The 12,783-nt window shown below is 53.4% G+C and overlaps 1 pseudogene; it reads right to left on the reverse strand.

The window, feature by feature from the left end:
* The window catches only part of LOC142257024 (uncharacterized), a 69,157-nt pseudogene that overhangs the window by 46,078 nt on the left and 10,296 nt on the right, over positions 1-12,783 (reverse strand).

Here is a 12,783-nt window from a genome sequence, read left to right on the forward strand (position 1 = left end):
TATGCGTGCGTGTCTGACCTCCTTGCGCACAAAGCTAAAACTGAGGAATCTGTACTCCTACGGGAGGGTGTATAGCCAGAAGGGGAGGGGCCTTACACTTTTAAGTGTAGTTCTTTGTGCGGCCTCCAGAGGCAGTAGCTATACACCCACTGTCTGGGTCTCCCAATTAGGAGCGAAAAAGAAAACTGGTTTAAACAAATTAACTCCGAGAAACATCGGAGAACCGAAAAACCGTTCAACATGAACAACATGTGTACCCGCAAACAACAAAAAAATCCCGAAGGACAACAGGGCGGGTGCTGGGTCTCCCAATAAGAGCTAGAAGAAAAGGAATTTACGGTAAGTAACAAAATTCCCTTCTTCTTCAGCGCTCTATTGGGAGACCCAGACGATTGGGACGTCCAAAAGCTGTCCCTGGGTGGGTAAAGAAATACCTCATGTTAGAGCTGCAAAAAACAGCCCTCCCCTACGGGGGTGTCACTGCTGCCTGCAGGACTCTTCTACCTAAGCTGGCATCCGCCGAAGCATAGGTATGCACCTGATAATGCTTGGTGAAAGTGTGCAGACTGGACCAGGTTGCTGCCTGGCACACCTGTTGAGCCGAAGCCTGGTGTCGTAATGCCCAGGACGCACCCACGGCTCTGGTTGAGTGGGCTTTTAGCCCTGAAGGAACCGGAAGCCCCGCAGAGCGGTAGGCCTCTAGAATTGGTTCTTTGATCCATCGAGCCAGGGTGGCTTTAGAAGCCTGCAATCCCTTGCGCGAACCAGCGACAAGGACAAAAAGTGCATCGGAACGGCGCATGGGCGCCGTGCGTGAAATGTAGATTCTGAGTGCTCTCACCAGATCTAGCAAACGTAAGTCCTTTTCATACCGGTGAACCGGATGAGGGTAAAAGGAAGGCAAGGATATATCCTGATTAAGATGAAACGAGGATACGACCTTAGGGAGAAACTCCGGAATGGTGCGCAGCACTACCTTGTCCTGGTGGAACACCAGGAAAGGAGCCTTGGATGACAAAGCTGCCAGCTCAGACACTCGCCGAAGCGATGTGATCGCGACAAGAAACGCCACTTTCTGTGACAGGCGAGAAAAGGAAACTTCCTTCAGAGGCTCGAAGGGCGGCTTCTGGAGAGTAACTAGTACCCTGTTCAGATCCCATGGATCTAACGGCCGCTTGTACGGGGGCACAATATGACAGACCCCCTGCAGGAACGTGCGCACCTTAGGAAGACGTGCTAGACGCTTCTGAAAAAACACGGATAGTGCCGAGACTTGCCCTTTAAGGGAACTGAGCGACAAGCCCTTTTCTAACCCCGATTGCAGGAAAGAGAGAAAAGTGGGCAATGCAAATGGCCAGGGAGACACTCCCTGAGCAGAGCACCATGCTAGGAAAATCTTCCACGTTCTGTGGTAGATCTTAGCCGAAGTCGACTTTCTAGCTTGTCTCATTGTGGCTACAACTCCTTGGGATAATCCTGTGGACGCTAGGATCCAGGACTCAATGGCCACACAGTCAGGTTCAGGGCCGCAGAATTCTGATGGAAAAACGGCCCTTGAGACAGTAAGTCTGGACGGTCTGGAAGAGACCACGGTCGGCCGACCGTGAGATGCCACAGATCCGGATACCACGATCTCCTCGGCCAATCTGGGGCGACGAGTATGACGCGGCTGCAATCGGATCTGATCTTGCGTAGTACTCTGGGCAAGAGTGCCAGAGGCGGGAATACATATGGGAGCCGGAACTGCGACCAATCTTGCACTAAGGCGTCTGCCGCCAGAGCTCTTTGATCGCGCGACCGCGCCATGAATGCCGGGACCTTGTTGTTGTGCCGAGACGCCATTAGGTCGACGTCCGGCACTCCCCAGCGGCGACATATTTCCTGAAACACGTCCGGGTGAAGGGACCACTCCCCTGCGTCCATACCCTGGCGACTGAGGAAGTCTGCTTCCCAGTTTTCTACGCCTGGGATGTGAACCGCGGAGATGGTGGATGCTGTGTCCTCCACCCACTTCAGAATGCGCCGGACTTCCTGGAAGGCTTGCCGACTGCGCGTCCCTCCTTGGTGGTTGATGTATGCCACCGCTGTGGAGTTGTCCGACTGGATTCGGATCTGCTTTCCTTCCAGCCACTGTCGGAAGGCTAGTAGGGCAAGATACACGGCCCTGATTTCCAGAACATTGATCTGAAGGGTGGACTCCTGCGGAGTCCACGTCCCCTGAGCCCTGTGGTGGAGAAACACTGCTCCCCACCCTGACAGACTCGCATCTGTCGTGACCACTGCCCAAGATGGGGGCAGAAAGGATCTTCCTTGAGACAATGAGGTGGGGAGGAGCCACCATTGTAGAGAGTCCTTGGCCGTCTTGGAAAGGGAGACTTCCCTGTCCAGGGACGTTGACTTCCCGTCCCATTGGCGGAGAATGTCCCATTGAAGTGGACGCAGATGAAACTGCGCAAAGGGAACTGCTTCCATGGCTGCCACCATCTTCCCGAGGAAGTGCATGAGGCGCCGTAAGGGGTGCGACTGTCCCTGAAGGAGAGCCTGCACCCCAGTCTGTAGTGACCGCTGCTTGTTCAGCGGAAGCTTCACTCTCGCTGCTTGAGTATGGAACTCCATGCCAAGATACGTTAGTGACTGTGTCGGTGACAGAGTGGACTTTGGAAAGTTGATGATCCATCCGAAAGTCTGTAGAGTCTCCAGCGTAGCATGGAGACTGAGTTGGCATGCCTCTTGAGAGGGTGCCTTGACAAGTAGATCGTCTAGGTAAGGGATCACCGAGTGTCCCTGAGAGTGCAAGACTGCTACCACCGCCGCCATGACCTTGGTGAAGACCCGTGGGGCTGTCGCCAGACCGAATGGCAGAGCTACGAACTGAAGATGGTCGTTTCCTATCACAAAACGTAGAAAACGTTGATGTTCTGTAGCAATTGGCACGTGGAGATAAGCATCTTTGATGTCTATGGATGCAAGGAAGTCTCCTTGAGACATTGAGGCAATGACAGAGCGGAGAGTTTCCATCCGGAACCGCCTGGCGTGCACATGTTTGTTGAGCAGTTTTAGGTCCAGAACAGGACGGAACGAGCCGTCCTTTTTTGGAACCACAAAGAGGTTGGAGTAAAACCCTCGCCCTTGTTCCTGAGGCGGTACGGGAACCACTACTCCTTCCGCTCTTAGGGAGTCCACCGCCTGCAGCAGGGCATCTGCTCGGTCTGGATGTGGGGAGGTTCTGAAGAACCGAGCTGGAGGACGAGAACTGAACTCGATTCTGTACCCGCGAGACAAAATGTTTGTCACCCACCGGTCTTTGACCTGTGACATCCAAATGTCGGAAAAGCGGGAGAGCCTGCCCCCGACCGGAGATGCGGAGGGGAGGGGCTGGAAGTCATGAGGTAGCCGCTTTGGAAGCGGTTCCTCCGGCTGTTTTCTTGGGGCGTGAGTGAGCATGCCAGGAATCTGAGTTTCTTTGCGTCCTCTGAGTCCCTTTGGACGAGGAGAATTGTGCCTTGCTCGAACCTCGAAAGGACTGAAACCTCTGCTGCCACTTTTTCTGCTGAGGTTTGCTTGGTCTGGGCTGGGGTAAGGAAGAGTCTTTACCCTTGGACTGCTTAATGATGTCAGCCAATGGCTCGCCAAACAGTCTATCCCTAGACAAAGGCAAGTTGGTTAAACATTTTTTGGAACCAGCATCTGCTTTCCAGTCCTTTAACCACAAGGCTCTGCGCAAAACTACCGAATTGGCGGACGCCATTGAGGTGCGGCTGGTAGATTCTAGAACCGCATTGATAGCGTAAGACGCAAACGCAGACATCTGTGAGGTAAGGGACGCCACTTGCGGCACCGCTGGATGTATGATCGCATCCACTTTTGCTAAACCAGCTGAAATAGCTTGGAGTGCCCACACGGCCGCGAATGCTGGAGCAAACGACGCGCCGATAGCTTCATAGACAGATTTTAACCAAAGGTCCATCTGTCTGTCATTGGCATCTTTAAGCGAAGCGCCATCCTCCACTGCAACTATGGATCTAGCTGCAAGTTTGGAAATCGGGGGGTCTACCTTTGGACACTGTGTCCAGCGCTTGACCACATCAGGGGGAAAAGGATAACGTGTATCCCTAGAACGTTTAGAGAAACGCCTTTCTGGATGAGCGTCGTGTTTCTGGATTGATTCTCTGAAGTCAGAGTGATCCAACAAAGCACTCAATTTGCGCTTAGGGTAGAGGAAACGAAACTTCTCCTGCTCAGCCGCTGCCTCTTCTGCTGAAGGGGCTGGGGGAGAAATATCTAACAGACTATTAATGGCTGAGATAAGATCGTTAACCATGGCGTCCCCATCCGGGGTATCCAGATTGAGAGGGGTTCCAGGAAAAGACTCCTGATCACTCTCTTCAGACGCATCACAGGGAGACTGATTGCGCTGAGACCCTGAGCAATGTGATGACGTTGAGGGTCTTTCCCAGCGAGCTCGCTTAGGGTGGCTGGGGCTATCATCTGAGTCATAATACTCAGCCTGGGAAGCCGGGGACCCCCTTACAGTCTGGATAAGTTCCAACTGAGGGGGATTAGAGGACATAGACCTCGCCGTGTCCATAGGCTGAGCCCCAGGCATGGATTGCAAAGTTTCAAGGATTTTTGCCATAGTCACAGACATATTATCAGCAAAAACTGCAAAGTCTGTCCCTGACACCGGGGCAGGACTTACAGGCGTCTCAGCCTGGGTCACTATCTCTCCTGACTCCGGCTGGCGAAGCAGCACCGGATCTGAGCATTGCACACAATGGGGGTCTTTGGAACCTGCTGGTAGAGCAGCCCCACATGCAGCACACGCAGTGCACACAGCCCTAGCCTTGGCAGCCTTGCGTTTTGTGGATGACATGTTGCTGCCTCCTCAGAACGATCTGGGTATACAGCCAGGAGCGACCTCACAGTGCAAGAAATAAGAAAATATATATATATATATGTCCAGTGACACAGTACACTAATACACACTGAGGCACTAGAGGGGCCAGCTGAAAAGCCGCTTACCGCCCGCTTAAGAGCGGGTGTGTGATCTCCAAAAGCCCCCTAGTCCAGGTCTCCCAGAGCCTTGCGTCCTTCCTCCAGCCAGACATGCATGTAATGGCTGCCGGCGTCCTGAGAGAGGAGGGGGGGCGGGCCCTGGGCGTTCCTGACTAAAAGCGGGAAGCCTGCTTCCCTCTGTGCCTAGTGAGAGGGCTGGAGCATGTAAATCAGGCTCCAGCCCTCGTCGCTGCCGTGAAACAGCGTCTCTCCCCTACCCTGATTGACAGGGTGGGGGCGGGAACGAATCGGAGCTGCCGGCGTCCTAGGCCGCAAAAGCCGGGGACTAGATTTATAAACGCCACCGCCGTAAAAGCGCGGTCGGCGTGTCCCCGGCGCACCACAAGTCACAGCAGCGCCGCCCGGTCCAGCGGGGGTCGGCGCTGCGTTCCCACAACACAGAAAAAGTCCCCCAGTTAAACTGTAGGAACACTAGCTCTAGCGTTACGGTCCCCGGCGCACTACAACACCCAGCCAGCCCGGAGTGTGTCTGTGCCTGCCGGGGACACAGAGTACCTGTATGATGCAGGGCCTTGTCCCTGATGGTACTCCTGCTCGGCATCCACCAGGTGCTATGGGTCTGTGGATGGAGCCCGGCGTCAGAGCTCTGAGGCCGGCAGGATCCCACTTCCACAGAGCCCTACAAGGGGATGTGGAAGGAAAACAGCATGTGGGGCTCCAGCCTCTGTACCAGCAATAGGTACCTCAACCTTACAACACCATCCAGGGGTGAGAAGGGAGCATGCTGGGGGCCCTATATGGGCCCTCTTTTCTTCCATCCGAAATAGTCAGCAGCTACTGCTGACTAAAAACTGTGGAGCTATGCATGGAATGTCTGACCTCCTTCGCACAAAGCTTGAAAACTGGAGTACCCGTGATACCACGGGGGGGTATAGCCAGAAGGGGAGGGGCCTTGCACTTTTTAGTGTAGTGCTTTGTGTGGCCTCCGGAGGGCAGTAGCTATACCCCAATCGTCTGGGTCTCCCAATAGAGCGCTGAAGAAAAACCCTCTGATAGTCATGGGATAGAATGTGTGAACAGCTCTGCAGACTCGCTCATCTGTGATTCCCCACAGTCACTGGATGGTTGGAGAGTTGTGACGCGGGGAGAAGAAGAGTAATTGGGGTGCTACTTCTGAAGACTGTACTGTGTGTGATGTTGAGGAAGAGGAGGAGATGCCACTTGATGCAGTGCTTGCTGTCCACTGTAGCACATGCTCTATCTGGCCCTCATCTACAAGTCATACCATTGTGAGGCTGCCAAAGAAAAGGAGCGGAGTAGCCCACCCGGTAACGGAAGTTGTCAGTTGTCTTTGGATATGACATGCCCCGTGCACTTTACCCGCTCCCATCGCACCTCATCCCCAACATCACCGCAGTCCTCATCCCAGCCCTAACCCATCTATTCAACCTATCACTATCAACTGCTGTATTCCCTTCATGCTTTAAACATGCTTCGATCACACCCATCCTTAAAAAGCCCTCTCTTGACCCATCCTATGTCTAGCTACGGCCCCATATCCCTTGTGCCTCAAAACTACTGGAACAGCATATCCATCTTGAGCTGTCCTTATACCTCTCCTCCTGCTCCCTCTTTGACCGGTTACAATCTGGCTTACGGCTGCATCACTCTTGAAACTGCCCAAACTAAAGTCACCAATGACCTACTAACTGCCAAAGCCAAGCGACACTGCTCTGTCCTCCTCCTCCTGGACCTATCCTCTGCCTTCGACACAGTAGACCACTCCCTCCTATTACAGATTCTCTCCTCTCTGAGCATCACAGACTTGAGCCTCTCGGATCTCTTCATACCTAACCGACTGAACTTTCAGCATCTCCCACTCTCACACCAACTCATCCCACCCTCTATCCATTGGTGTCCCCCAAGGTTCAGTTCTTGGACCCCTGCTGTTCTCCATCTACACCTTCGGCCTGGGACAGCTCATAGAGTCCCAAGGCTTTCAGTATCACCTCTATGCCGATGATACTCAGAACTACCTCTCTGGACCTGACATTACCTCCTTACTAACCAAAATCCCACAATGTCTCTGCTATTTCACCTTTCTTCTCTGCGCGATTCCTAAAGCTTAACATGGAAAAAACAGAATTAATTGTCTTTCCTCCTCCTCATTCAACTCTTCCACCAAGCCTTTCCATCAAACTTGATGGTTGCTCACTCTCCCCAGTCTCACAAGCTCGTTGCCTTGGAGTAACCCTCGACTCTGCTCTATCCTTGAAGCTGCACATCCAAGCCCCCTTCACCTCATGCAGACTACAACTCAAAAATATCTTCCGGATTTGTACCTTCCTTAACCAAGAATCAGCAAAAACATTAGTACATGCCCTCATCATCTCCCACCTAGATTACTGCAACCTCCTGCTCTCTGGCCTCCCATCCAACACTCTTGCACCCCTCCAATCTATCCTGAACTCTGCAGCCAGCTTGATCCACCTCTCCCCTCGCTATTCCACAGCCTCACCACTCTGCCAATCCCGTCACTGGCTTCCCATTGCCCAAAGACTCCAGTTCAAAACATTAACCATAACCTACAAAGCCATCCACAACCTGTCTCCTCCTTACATCTGTGACCTACTCTCCTGGTACCTACCTGCACCAAACCTCAGATCCTCACAAGATCTCCTTCTCTACTCCTCTCTAATCTCCTACTCCCACAATCGCATACCGGATTTCTCCCGTGCCTCCCCCATACTCTGGAACGCTCTATCCCAGCATATCAGACTCTCTCCTACTGTGAAAAGCTTCAAGAGGAACCTAAAGACCCACCTCTTCCGACAAGCCTACAACCTACACTAACCCTCAGTCCACTACACCATTGCGCAACCAGCTCTGTCCTCACCTATTGTACCCTCACCCTTTCCCTGTAGACTGTGAGCCCTCGCGGGCAGGGTCCTTTCCTCCTGTACCAGTCTTTTTTGTACTGTTAATGATTGTTGTACTGGTTTTTATGTATACCCTTTTTCACTTGTAAAACGCCATGAAATTAATGGCACTATAATAATAAATATAATAATAGAGCTTGCAGGAACATTAGCACCTACCCCACGTACACCTCAAACACCGCGCCTATGCCCCCTTCCACCACAATCGTGGGATTAACTACTCATCTTTAATGTATCTTTCCCCTCTTTTAACCAGTTGTTTCCCAACCCTAGATTCACACCTGTCACTAAATTAATAATCAGTATTTACACGATGAAATGTCATTATGGGGCTGGACCACGGATTTTCAGTCTCCACTTAGATGATGAAATAGCAATTTTTGGCTGGACCACTGATTTTGTATGTGAGGTCTGTGGTCAGCTGTGATCCTGCCGTCTCCACCGCTCTCATTACACAAGTATAAAACATCTAATACTGGAGGAGAAAACAAGACTGACCACAAGGAGGTCACAGCCGTCTACACCTCATAGGGGAGATCTCCATCTACCTGAGGATCCTGTGGAGGAGGAGCGGGACATCTCTCTGGGGTCGTCCTCGTACTGGAGAGACCTGCAGGAGACACAGACAGGACGGACATCATTATTACATACAGATAATTATAGGCCGGGTGTATTCAGTCCTGTCTATTACCTGGTGATGTGCGGGGCTGGGGCTCCTCCATCATCACCTCCTTGTACCGCTCCTTGTGTCCTTCTAGATACTCCCACTCCTCCATGGAGAAATAGACGCTGACGTCCTGACACCGTATAGGAACCTGACAACACAATGATACCGTCATCACCCAGAATCCTCCAGTGCTGTCCTGTATAATGTCCCAGCATTCCCAGCAGCGTCACCTCTCCAGTCAGCAGCTCCAGCATCTTGTGGGTGAGTTCTAGGATCTTCTGGTCATTGATGTCCTCATGTATCCGGGGGTGAGGTGGAGGCCCCGGGATTGGGCTCAGGGTTCCTCCCCGTCCTTCAGACACAGGGGCCTGACAGCGATCACTAGAGGTCTTCACTACTGTGTAATCCTGAGTGTGGAGACATTACTAATATCACTACAGACATTTCCAGAGTCCATCACCTCCCCGGTCATATCCTCTGTTATGCCCATAGATAATGATGTAATGTGATGACATCAGAGCCTCTCACCTCCCCAGTCATATCCTCTGTTATTCCCATAGATAATGATGTAATGTGATGACATCAGAGCCTCTCACCTCCCCGGTCATATCCTCTGTTATCCCCATAGATAATGATGTAATGTGGTGACATCAGAGCCTCTCACCTCCCCGGTCATATCCTCTGTTATCCCCATAGATAATGATGTAATGTGATGACATCAGAGCCTCTCACCCCCCCGGTCATATCCTCTGTTATCCCCATAGATAATGATGTAATGTGATGACATCAGAACCTCTCACCTCCCCGGTCATATCCTCTGTTATCCCCATAGATAATGATGTAATGTGATGACATCACAGCCTCTCACCTCCCCGGTCATATCCTCTGTTATTCCCATAGATAATGATGTAATGTGATGACATCAGAGCCTCTCACCTCCCCGGTCATATCCTCTGTTATTCCCATAGATAATGATGTAATGTGATGACATCAGAGCCTCTCACCTCCCCGGTCATATCCTCTGTTATCCCCATAGATAATGATGTAATGTGATGACATCACAGCCTCTCACCTCCCCGGTCATATCCTCTGTTATTCCCATAGATAATGATGTAATGTGATGACATCAGAGCCTCTCACCTCCCCGGTCATATCCTCTGTTATTCCCATAGATAATGATGTAATGTGATGACATCACAGCCTCTCACCTCCCCGGTCATATCCTCTGTTATTCCCATAGATAATGATGTAATGTGATGACATCACAGCCTCTCACCTCCCCGGTCATATCCTCTGTTATTCCCATAGATAATGATGTAATGTGATGACATCAGAGCCTCTCACCTCCCCGGTCATATCCTCTGTTATTCCCATAGATAATGATGTAATGTGATGACATCACAGCCTCTCACCTCCCCGGTCATATCCTCTGTTATTCCCATAGATAATGATGTAATGTGATGACATCAGAACCTCTCACCTCCCCGGTCATATCCTCTGTTATCCCCATAGATAATGATGTAATGTGATGACATCACAGCCTCTCACCTCCCCGGTCATATCCTCTGTTATTCCCATAGATAATGATGTAATGTGATGACATCAGAGCCTCTCACCTCCCCGGTCATATCCTCTGTTATTCCCATAGATAATGATGTAATGTGATGACATCACAGCCTCTCACCTCCCCGGTCATATCCTCTGTTATTCCCATAGATAATGATGTAATGTGATGACATCAGAGCCTCTCACCTCCCCGGTCATATCCTCTGTTATTCCCATAGATAATGATGTAATGTGGTGACATCAGAACCTCTCACCTCTCCAGTAAGATGGAAGATTATCTCCAGATTCAGGCTGAATATCTTCTCCATAATTTTGTCTCCGTCTTTATTCATCATTTATGGGTCAATCTAGAAAAATAAAATAGAGAGTCTCTTATTGTAATGAGGATGAAATGATGTAAAAAAGAATCAACTAAAAACACAAAATATGTGAAGATAATAAGGGGAAATCATTGGAGACAATAAAGATGTAGATTTCTTCCGTCCTCTTTCGGCGCCGACTGAATCTGATCTGAGGAGACTCCAACACTTTCTTTATGGTCCTAAAATTGTCCGGCTTTAACCCCTTCACGACCTTTGACGGATCTAGCCGTCATGGTGCCCTGGTACTTAAAGACCCATGACGGATAGATCCGTCATGGCGAAATCGCGGCCCCGGAGCACCGGGCACCGCGATCGGTTTTAAAAAACTGTAGATTCGGGAAGGAGAGGACTTGTACCTGACCTCAGGAGGGGTGGTGTCTCCTTCCCGGACCTACGGAGGCTGTGATTGGCTCAACGGCGTTCGTCAGCCAATCACAGCCAGTGTTATGTTTCAGCCATTGAAAATGGCTGAAGCATTGAAATCCAGCTATGTCAGTGCTGCTGCAGCACTGGCCATTGGCTGGAGCTCAGTGAGCTTTACTGCACCCGCCCCCAGCTCTGATTGGAGAGATTGGCCTTGTGACCGATTTCTCCAAGCAGCACCGTGCCTCTGGGACCGGGTGAGCTCGCTGTAGGAGATCGCTCTCCTCAGCGTCTCCCTCTGTGGAATCTGATGAGAGCGATCCCTGCGGGTGCCCATCTGTGAGTCACAGCCCCCGATCCACCGCTGCCCTGCTCCATGTGCTTCGCCCCTGCTCTCCCGCTGCGCTCCTGCATGTGACGCCGCTACTCTCCCGCTGCGCCCCTGCATGTTATGCCGCTACTCAGCAGTAAGAGCAAGCGGCGTCAGATGCAGGGGGTGGCGCAGCGGGAGGAGAGCGTCACGGCGGCCGCTGCACTCTCCCCATCAGCCGCTCCACCGCCCCAGCATCTGCCGCTCCCCTCTCCCCATCAGCCACTGCTCTCTCCCCAGCATCTGCCGCTCCGCACTCCCCAGCATCTGCCGCTCCGCACTCCCCAGCATCTGCCGCTCCGCACTCCCCAGCATCTGCCGCTCCGCACTCCCCAGCATCTGCCGCTCCGCACTCCCCAGCATCTGCCGCTCCGCACTCCCCAGCATCTGCCGCTCCGCACTCCCCAGCATCTGCCGCTCCGCACTCCCCAGCATCTGCCGCTCCGCACTCCCCAGCATCTGCCGCTCCGCACTCCCCAGCATCTGCCGCTCCGCACTCCCCAGCATCTGCCGCTCCGCACTCCCCAGCATCTGCCGCTCCGCACTCCCCAGCATCTGCCGCTCCGCACTCCCCAGCATCTGCCGCTCCGCACTCCCCAGCATCTGCCGCTCCGCACTCCCCAGCATCTGCCGCTCCGCACTCCCCAGCATCTGCCGCTCCGCACTCCCCAGCATCTGCCGCTGCACTCCCCAGCATCTGCCGCTGCGCACTCCCCAGCATCTGCCGCTGCGCACTCCCCAGCATCTGCCGCTGCGCACTCCCCAGCATCTGCCGCTGCGCACTCCCCAGCATCTGCCGCTGCGCACTCCCCAGCATCTGCCGCTGCGCACTCCCCCAGCATCTGCCGCTGCGCACTCCCCAGCATCTGCCGCTGCGCACTCCCCAGCATCTGCCGCTGCGCACTCCCCAGCATCTGCCGCTGCGCACTCCCCAGCATCTGCCGCTGCGCACTCCCCAGCATCTGCCGCTGCGCACTCCCCAGCATGTGCCGCTCCGCTCTCCCCATCAGCTGCTCCACCGCCCCTGCATCAGCCGCCACACTCCCCATCAGCCGCTCCACCGCCCCTGCATAAGCCACCACACTCTCCCCATCAGCCGCCGCACTCTCCCCATCAGCCGCTCCACCGCCCCTGCATCAGCCGCCGCACTCTCCCCATCAGCTGCTCCACCGCCCCTGCATCTGCCGCCGCACTCTCCCCATCTGCCACCGCACTCTCCCAATCAGCCACAGTTCTCTCCCCATCTGCCGCTGCGCCCCTGCATCAGCCACCTCACTCCCCCATCAGCCTCTGCGCCCCTGCATCTGCCACCTCACTCCCCCATCAGCCTGTGCGCCCCTGCATCTGCCACCTCACTCCCCAATCAGCCTCTGCGCCCCTGCATCTGCCACCTCACTCCCCAATCAGCCTCTGCGCCCCTGCATCTGCCACCTCACTCCCCAATCAGCCTCTGCGCCCTTGCATCTGCCTCCTCACTCCCCCATCAGCCTCTGCCCCCTC

Source organism: Anomaloglossus baeobatrachus, chromosome 1, assembly GCF_048569485.1.
Source record: "Anomaloglossus baeobatrachus isolate aAnoBae1 chromosome 1, aAnoBae1.hap1, whole genome shotgun sequence".
NCBI classification, from domain to species: Eukaryota; Metazoa; Chordata; class Amphibia; order Anura; family Aromobatidae; genus Anomaloglossus; species Anomaloglossus baeobatrachus.